Source organism: Hipposideros armiger, unplaced genomic scaffold (genome assembly GCF_001890085.2).
Source record: "Hipposideros armiger isolate ML-2016 unplaced genomic scaffold, ASM189008v1 scaffold_597, whole genome shotgun sequence".
Lineage (NCBI taxonomy): Eukaryota > Metazoa > Chordata > Mammalia > Chiroptera > Hipposideridae > Hipposideros > Hipposideros armiger.
Window position 1 is genome coordinate 335,011 of NW_017731947.1, and position 9,506 is coordinate 344,516.

Consider the following 9,506-nt stretch of genomic DNA (forward strand, 5'->3'; position numbering starts at 1 on the left):
ACGTGGATTCTAAGGAACTGAATGGATGGGAGAAGTGGATGGAGATAATTTCAGAGACACAGAGGAAAAACTGAGAGTTGCTAGTTGGGAGAGGGTGGGGATGAAGGAGAAGGGGAAGGGACTAGACAATTCAAATCGGTAACCACAATATGGCCTCAGGGATAGAAAAGACAGTCTGGGGAATATAATCAATAATGTTGTAAGTATTTTTTAGGGGGTCAGATGGACTCATGTCTTGTTAGGGAGACCACTGCATAGATGGTGTAGAGGCCTGACCACCGCACTGTATTTCTGAAGCTGATGTTGAATAACATTGTACGTCAACTATAATTATAATACGTATAGTCACGGGACATGTAGTGTGGGAATGGAGTCAATGAAATTGTCATAGATAAGTATGATATCGGGGGTGGGAAGGCAGTAGATGGGGGAGGGGAGTTGTTTCTGTGTGAAGGGTGAAATGGATAACTATTGCATTGTTCTGTACACCTGAAACTAACAATAAAAAAAAATTTAAAAAAATCAAATGGAGACCCAGATACAATGTCAGTTTGAGAGAGGGAGCTATTTGAATAAGTTATAAATTAAGAGGGTAAATCTTGGTCTTAAAAAATGCTAGTAGTTCAAATTTCTAGAAACCTTTTATATGAAACTAGTTAAGTCTTGAGGCAGGAAATAGAAGGTAAAATGTCTCTTAAAGTTGGTGTTTGAAAAAGAAAGATATTTCAGGGAAGAAAACAAATTACATGACAGAGTTGAGAGCTAAACATTACTCATTAGATCAGAGTAGACAGGTACAAAGTCAGGTATAAGGTTTGTATGCACTTGGTAACTGTGCCAGTCCAATCACACAAGAGTCTCAGAAAATCTAAATCTATTCCTTTGAACAGATTTCTGGGATTTTTCCCAGACGTCAGAAAAATCCCAGGACCTAACAAGTGCTGAGGAAATTTTCAGACATTATCAATATGCCACACAGAACAGAGAACAGTGACAGAAAGAAATTCAAAATATTGTGAGGAGTTCCAGAAAGCAAATATAGAGACTGACTTGGCTGAACTGAAACGAGTGAAATAGGTGCTGGCTAAATGGCTAGAGAGAAGTAAATAGGAATCTCTCAACTGTGAAATTAAGATTGCCTTGTTCCAAATGTACTAGCATGTGTATCTTCTGACTGTTCCCCACTGCTTGCGAAATGTGAACGTACTTAACAAAAATCTATGCTTTTAAAAATCTGGTCCGGTTTTCATACTGTTTGAATGTCTGAAGAATTTGAAATTAAGAAGTGCTATCAATTAAAATTTGTCTAAAGTATGGGAGTTACTACTCCAAGTACCATATTATTAATATAAAATATGATGGCACTGGAAACTGAAATGCTTAACAGACACCACGATATGTCTGATGTTCTTAAAAATCTCAAGTACTGGGTACCAGTTTCTTTTAAATAGAACATTGCTTTAAACAGAAAATATTTCTTTTAAATTTAAAAAGAAAGCATTCTTTTGGTAATTTGCCTCACATCGAACAGCGTTTTTGTTTTTTGTCTTTAACTGTTGTGACAAAGACTTATTTATCTCCCATTTATTTGTGTGATGGCTTTCTTCTTGGCAGTAATTAGGTAGGCATTGCTGACTCATTCCTAGTCCAGACTTCTAGTGCTTGCTTAAGAGCATTCTTCAAACTGCAGTACAAGAAAACGAGTGCCAATCGTTATCAATTGAGTGCTACAATAAAAGGAACATCTGTTACCAAGTAAAGAGTTGTAGTGTGTTTGGAACTAGGTCAGGCTTCATGGCCTCATGACCTGTGTAGTCACATGAGGCCCCTTGCTCAGATGGACCTACCACTTGGTTTAATGCTCTGCTCTCACTATTTTGAAATTCTTAATAATTTTTTAACGAGGAGCTTACAATTTTTATTTTGTTACCAGGTCCTGAAAATTATGAATCTGACTCTGGTTGGACCTGAAATCAGAGGGTGAAGGTAGCTGCCACTCTGTAGAATGGGAAAGGAACTTTCTTGACCTGACACACGTGGAAACTGCAGTCCTAGCAGGTTTGGCATGGGAGGGGCTTGGCTCTGCTGACTTCTGTTTCTCTCCCCACTGGGAATTCCATCCACCAGTCTCTGAGAGGCCTTTTCACAATGTATCTGGAATGTTTTGTTTACACATAGTTAACCCAGATAAAAAACGAGTAAGAGGGCCAGCCCAGTGGCTCAGTTGGTAAAGAGCTCACTCAAGAGTGTGAGCTCTGAGCAACAGTGGTTCGAGTCCCAGCCCGAGCTGAGCTGCCAACAGGTGACAGGATGGCTCAGCTAAAAGAAAGAAACAAACAAACAAAAAACAAGTAAGAAAGGGAATGTAGCAAGATCAAACCTGAGTTTAGTTCTGTCAGTTACTATAGAAAGTGGGTGAAGCTACTTCCTCTTACGTTTCTGGCTCATTTTATCACCTGTAAAATAATCATTAAATTTTGAAGATCCTACCTACTTTTAAAGTATTCTGTTGGTATTCTAATACTTGTTATTCTGGGATATGTCTTATGTAACAGAGTAAATGTATGTAATGCACTTCTAAATCTTGGGTGGATTTAGTGGATATACACCCATCAAACAGAAAAATACTCTTTCAAATACTCATTATATGAGTAATGTGTGATTATATAATTGTTTATATGTTTTATACATGGTTGAATATTTTTATTGTGATATATATGAATAAATGGCTTTTGAGTGCTGAAAAATACAGCTCTTACTGTAACAGTGAGCTTTCTTGATTCTTTTTCTTAAACAGCTTAACTAATCTATTACTTATATATCATAATATTCAACCATTTTAATAAAAATTCAATGATATTTAGTAAATTTGACAGAGTTGGACACCTACCACCACATTCCAGTTTTAGAGAATTTTCATCTCTCTTAAAATATTTCCCATGCAATCCACCACTGTTCTCTCTAGGCCACCCCTAATCTACTTTCTATTCTTATAGTTTTGCCCTTTCTGGATATTTTATATAAATTATATCACATAATATGTGTGTTTTTGTTCACTTAGAATGTTTTTGAAGCTCATTTATTTCAACAATTATTGTTGTCAGTCTTTTTGATTATAGTCATTCTACTGGATATGAAATAGTATTTCATATGGTTTTAATTTGCATTTTCTTAATGACCAATGATGTTAAGCCTCTTTTCATGTGTTTGTTAGCCATTCAGACAGGCATACACACACAAACAAACAAATGTATACACCCATACACAGACTTTTGTGAGGATCTTGATATAAATATTTTGCATGTTTTCAATTGAATTGTTTGTCTTCTGACTTTTGAGTAGTAATAGTACATTCAGGTTTTGGGCAGATTTTTTTTTTTTCTGTAGATTTTTCATAGATAGATATCCATTTTATCAGTTTGGCTAAGCTCCATTCTTTTCTACTTTGTTAAGAGTTTTCTTGTTTTGTGTTTAATCACGAATGGATTTGGGTTTGTCAAATGCTTTTCTTTCTGTATCTATTGAGATGACTATATGGTTTTTGTCCTTTAAATTGTACTTTGTCATGATATTTTTATATGTTGTTGGAATTGCTTTGCACTATTTTGTTGAGGACTTTATGTCTGTATTACTAAGAGATATTGGCCTGTAGTTTTCAGGTGTTTTGGTATTAGATAATGTAGGCCTCATAAAATGAGTTGGGAATTGTTCCCTGCTTTTGTAAAATTTGGAGGAGATGTTGTAGTACTGGCATCATTTTTTTCAGAAATGAACCATAGTATTTGACAGTGAAATCATCTAGGCCTGGATTTTTTATTTTGGAAACTTTTAAACTAGTAATTCAATTTGTTTACTTGTTATTTTCTTTCAGAGTTTCATTTCTTTTTGAGTCAGCTTCAGTAATTACTGTCTTTCTAGGAATTTTTCCAATTAATCTAGCCTTTATATATATAAAATACCCCTTTATAATTGTTTCTATTAATATTTCTGATCAGTAGTAATATTCCCTATTTTATTCTTTTTTTTTTAAACATTTTTTTATTGGGGAATTGGGGGAAGGGTAACAGACAAGTTGCTGTCGTTTTGTTCTTCAGTCTAGTTGTGGAGGACGTTGCTTCACTGGCCCAAGTTGGCACCATCATTGCGCTCTTCCCAGGTGAGGCAGATCAGTCGCCGGCTTCTGGACGGCCGCTCACTGCGGCTGCTGGCCGCTCATGCTGGCTGCTGGCTACACACGGTAGCCCATGGCAACCCACCTGCTAACGCTGGTGACTGGTAGCAGCCCAGCTCCAGGTTGAGCTGTTGTTCAGCATCTTAGCTGTAGAGGGCAGTGTCACTGGCCCTCATATGTGGGATCCGAACCGGGGCCCTCTGGCATGCCAAGCCAGTTCTTAACCATTGCACCACTCGGCCGGCCCCCCTATTTTATTCTTGATTTTAGTAATTTGAGTCTCTCTCACACACGCTGGCTCTCTCTCTCTTGGTCTCTCTCCACAGATTAGCTAAAGGTTTGTCAATAGTATTAATCTTTTCAAAGAACGAACTTTTGGTTTCATTGGTTTTCTCCATTGTTTTTCTGTTTTCTATTCCATTGATTTTCATCCTAATCTTTACTATTTTTTTCCTCTGCTTACTTTTTGTTTAGCTTGCTCTTCTTTTTTCTAGTTTCTTTATGTGGAAGGCCAAGTTATTGATTTTGTATCTTTCTTCTTCTCTAATATAGGCATTTATGTCTCTAAATTTCCCTATAACATTGCTTTAAATTAATACTATAAATTTTGATATGTTGTACTTTATTTTTCATTATGTTAACATATTTTAAAATATACACTGTGATTTACTATTTGACCAATGGACTATTTAGAAGTACACTATTTTAGTCACCAAATATTTGTGGGGTTTTTCAAATCTTATTATATTTTATTTTAATATAATTTCATTTTGCTCATATTAAATGTATTAAGACTAGACTATGTTCTATCTGGTGAATGTCCCATATATACTTATAATGAATTATTCTCTGGTATTGTAATGGAGTGTTCTATAGATGTAAGTTAATAGTCTCATTCATGTCTTTTTTATTTTTTTATTGTTTTTTATTTCTTTTCATGTCTTTCTTATTATTACTGATTTTTGTGTAGCTATTCAATCAACTATTGAGAATGGGCTATTGAAGTCTCCAACTGTTTTTGTTGTATTATCTCCTTCGTTTAATTCTGTTAATTTTTTTTTGGTGGATTTTTTGTACTTTGTTTTTAGGTGTATATGTTTGGAAATGCTTTATCTTCCTAATGAATTGACCGTTGTTCTCATCATAAAACATGCCTCTTTTTTGTTTTTCTATAAATGTTTTTAAAATTTAAGTCATTTCTGACTCATATTCATAAAGTCACTTTAGGAGTACCATGGTTAATGTTGTATGGTAGATCTTTTTTTCCTTCTTTTACATTTAATGACTTTGTGTACTTGAATTTGAATTGTGAACAGGCCTATAACCATTAATGTTCAGTATATTAGAGTTCTCCAGAAAATCAGAACCAATAGGCTGTGTGTTTGTATGTGTAAAGACTTTATTATAAGAAATTGGCTCACATTATTATGCAAACTGGCAAGTCCAAAATCTGCAGGCTGGAAACACAGCAGAGCTAGTGGTGCAGATGGAGTCCCTCGGCAGCCTCCTGAAAAATGCCCTCTTGTTTAGAGAGGCTTTTCTTTTTCTATTCAGGCATTAGACTGACTGGATGTGGCCTACGCACATTATGGAGGGCAGCCTGCTTACTCAAAGTTGACCAATTTAAATGTTAATCTCATACAAAAGCTGACATAAAATTAACCACCACACTCAGTGATCTAAAATGCTGGCTCCAAAATGCTTTCAGACTTGAAGTCCCTGTCATCAGCTCTCTGACTGGCTTTGATATCAGTTTACATACTGTCCTGTGGCTCTTTAGTGGAGGAGCTGCCCAGCAGTGGCTTCTGATAAAACATTACAAATTTCTTTAAGAAGTATCTCAGTAAGAGTTTAAAATAACATAATGGAATCTTAGGACATTTTGAATAAATATTAATCTGGATTTATTGCATGTACTTTTTAATAATTCAGTTCTATACTTTATAAATGCTTAAAATTTATTTTTGAGTTAATAGGAAGGAGGCTAAAATATGATTCTGAAAAAAATTATAGAAAACATCAAGGGCTAGTTCAAGTTGTAGATTAGTATTTTATTGGGAAACTTGAATCAATTGCTATTTTAAATGGAGACTACAGTAGAATACATGTGTGTAAACTTTTTTAAAATGAGAAATAAGAGGAATGGTATTTCTCTTATATAAAAACAGAAAGCCTATGCACAAATGCCATTAAGTACACAAATATTTTGAAGAAAAAGTAGTTTTTAAAAATTCCCTTCATACTCAAGCACATTTATCCAATCTATAGCATATTTTTAAATGTGAGTCTACCAATTACTTTGAGCTAGTCAAAAATTGATGAGAATCTCAAAGATGTTCAAAGGAGTATCTTGATCAATGCCTACATCAATTTAAACTTCTTGTCATTCATTTCACAGTAAATTCTCCCAAATAATTTTTTTTTTAAATTACATAGCTTGTAAGTACAATCTGATGGTTATTAACAGTTAAATATAATACCAATAACACAGAAAACAAAACTTGTTTTCAATATTGTGCAAGTACCCTGTAGTTTCTAATTTTTAAACTTTTTTATTCGTGTATTATTTCTTTCATTTACTTAACACATATTTTTTAACTTGTAAATATGTGCTATGCATACCATAAAAACACATATGGTACCTGCCTTTGTGGAACCTATAGTGTAGAAGGTGAAGCAGACACAAAGTGATCACATGATATACTTACAAAGTCTTAAACATATTATGTTGAAAAAAATGCAAGATATGGTAAAATCCTATGAAGGGACCTGATTTAACATGAGACATGAAGGACGTCTATTTTAAGAAAAAGCCATGTGAGTTGAGAGCTGACAGCTAAATCAGAATTTAGTAGAAGTGAGTTTGAACAGAATATTTGAGACAGATAGAAGAAAGGACAAGTGTAAATAGAGAGCATGGTAGGGCTGGCCGAGTGGCTCAGTTGGTTAAGAGCTTGCTCAAGAGTGTGAGCTCTGAGCATCAGGGTTGCTGATTCAATTCCCAGCCCAAGTTGAGCTGCCACTGAGCTGCCAACAGGTGGCAGGATGGCTCAGCTAAAACAACAAAAAAAGAGAGAGCATGGGTATTCTAAAAGTTGGAAGAACTTTTAGGGGTTGAAACAGGGGAGTTGGGGAGATGGAGTGAGTAATAATAAAACCCTTGTTTAAAAACATCACTGTGTTTGCCATGTACAGAATGGACTGAAAGGAGGCAGGAGTCAAAGATGCAAAAGCCTGTAGCTAACTATTAGAGTAGCCCAAGAGATGAAGGTAGGCGAAACTGAGAATGAAGCTGTTAAAATAAAAAAGCAGTATTGAGAAATATTTAGAAGGTAATATCAATAACAAATGAAAAATTAGTGGCTATGACGGTGAGAAACTAGGAGTGATCAGGGTTAAATGCCAGATAGCTGACTTGCACAATTATACAAATGATGGCTTCACTCATTAAGATGTATGACCCTAGATAAGAAGCAGTTTTGAGGGAAAGGTAATAAATTTAATTTTAGTCACGCTGAGCTGAGTGGCCTTTAAAGTACCTCAGACAGACATGTTGGGAAAGTAGTAGTTGGATAAATGTGTGTAGACTCAGAAGAAAAGAGTTATAAACTTGAAAAATAAAATGATTTGTATACATATGTACTTGAAGGCAGTGGTGTGGATTAGAACATAGAGTGAGAAGATCAAGTAGAGGATTCTGAGTCAGAAGAGAAAGGGTTTGGAGAGATGTTTGAGGAACTTAAAATTTAAAAGTCAGGTATAGAATAATGAACTGGTAAAGATGACTAAGAAGAGGTTACAAAGACACTGAACTGTTTATTTTTTCCTAAATCAGAGGTACTTAACAGTGTTGAATGAATTAGTGAGTTTTTGAATGCCCTTCTCTTGGACTTTCAGATTGGGGTCCATTATGCCCTGGCCCAGTAGCTCGGAACTTCGTGCTTTCTCCACTGATAGGGTTATCCAAACTCACATGGAGTATTATTAACTAATCTTTGGGAAGGTCTGTCCATACACAAAAATAAAGATCCATTTTGACCTAAATTTCAAGTGAGGGCTTCAGTTCCTTAAGAGCTTAGTCACCTTACACCTGAAACTAACAATAAAAAAATAAAAAAAAAAAGAGCTTAGTCACCATCTGTCAAAATGCAAAACACATAGGCACTATCTCTGTTTAACCAGCAACTATTTATTTACAACTTAGGTTGAATGTGTTTATAAGGTGCTTTCCTGAGATTAGGTTATAATCAAGGAGAGAAGGGAGTGAAAATGATGGCTTATGAAAGGAAGTAAGACAGGCTCAAACATTTTATATATATATATATATATATATATATATATATATATATATATATATCCATTTTCTTTATAATTTCAATGCTATCATTTTGGTTTTTACCCAGCATTATGGATGATTGACATAATTTTGAACTTTGAGTTTTTAAAAAGTCATATCAGCTCTCTCTTTATTTTTGTCCAAGTAATGGCACTGTTATTAAAGAGAACAAATCTAAGCACGTTAAAAAAGTAAATTAGCCACATATGTTAATCATTATATTTCTTACATATCTCTGGGCTTTTTGAATTTTTATAGGAAATGATATTATCATTTAAGTCAATGTAGTATAGTAAGTTCAAATGCGAAACTTTCTGTATCTAGTCAGTTTGTAATATCTTATTTAGGGAAAGAGAATCTGTCATTGATCTTGCGAAGTATGACATATCAGCTCTTATCTATCACATTTATTCTGAGGTATGTCTCTATTAATAAAATAAAGCATTTGGTGGAAAGTTTTTCACAAGTAGATTCTTCCTCCAATTCTGAATCAATATTTTTATTTATTTATTTTTGTTATTGATATTCAATGATAGTTGGAATAAAATTCTGTAGGGATCAAGGACATGTCCTTACAAATATATCAATATTGCAAAGCTTACATCGTAGCCTCTGACACTAGAGTAAGAAAAAAATAGATACCGTTTGCTATTTTTTTTAGTACCACCTCTAGATCTCACCTTGTCTCCTAAACTCTGTTAAGGTTGACAACTGCTTATGCAACTGTCCTCTCAGAGACTCTTGTAAATATCATTGAGACACTTTTTCAAACTGTGAAAAATGCCTTGGGTGGCTGCCTAGCCTGGTCGCATTAATATGCATCCGCACTGCGCTCCTGTGACAGACAGCAGAGAAAATACAGAGAGCAGAGGGTGGGGAATTAAATTATGTGAATTTTCCCCTGGTGACAAGGTGATGAATCAAATAACCACACTGGTCTCTGAATATCTATTTTTATTCCTCATTTCAGGAACTTCCCTAGCAGGTAAGGCAAAAAAA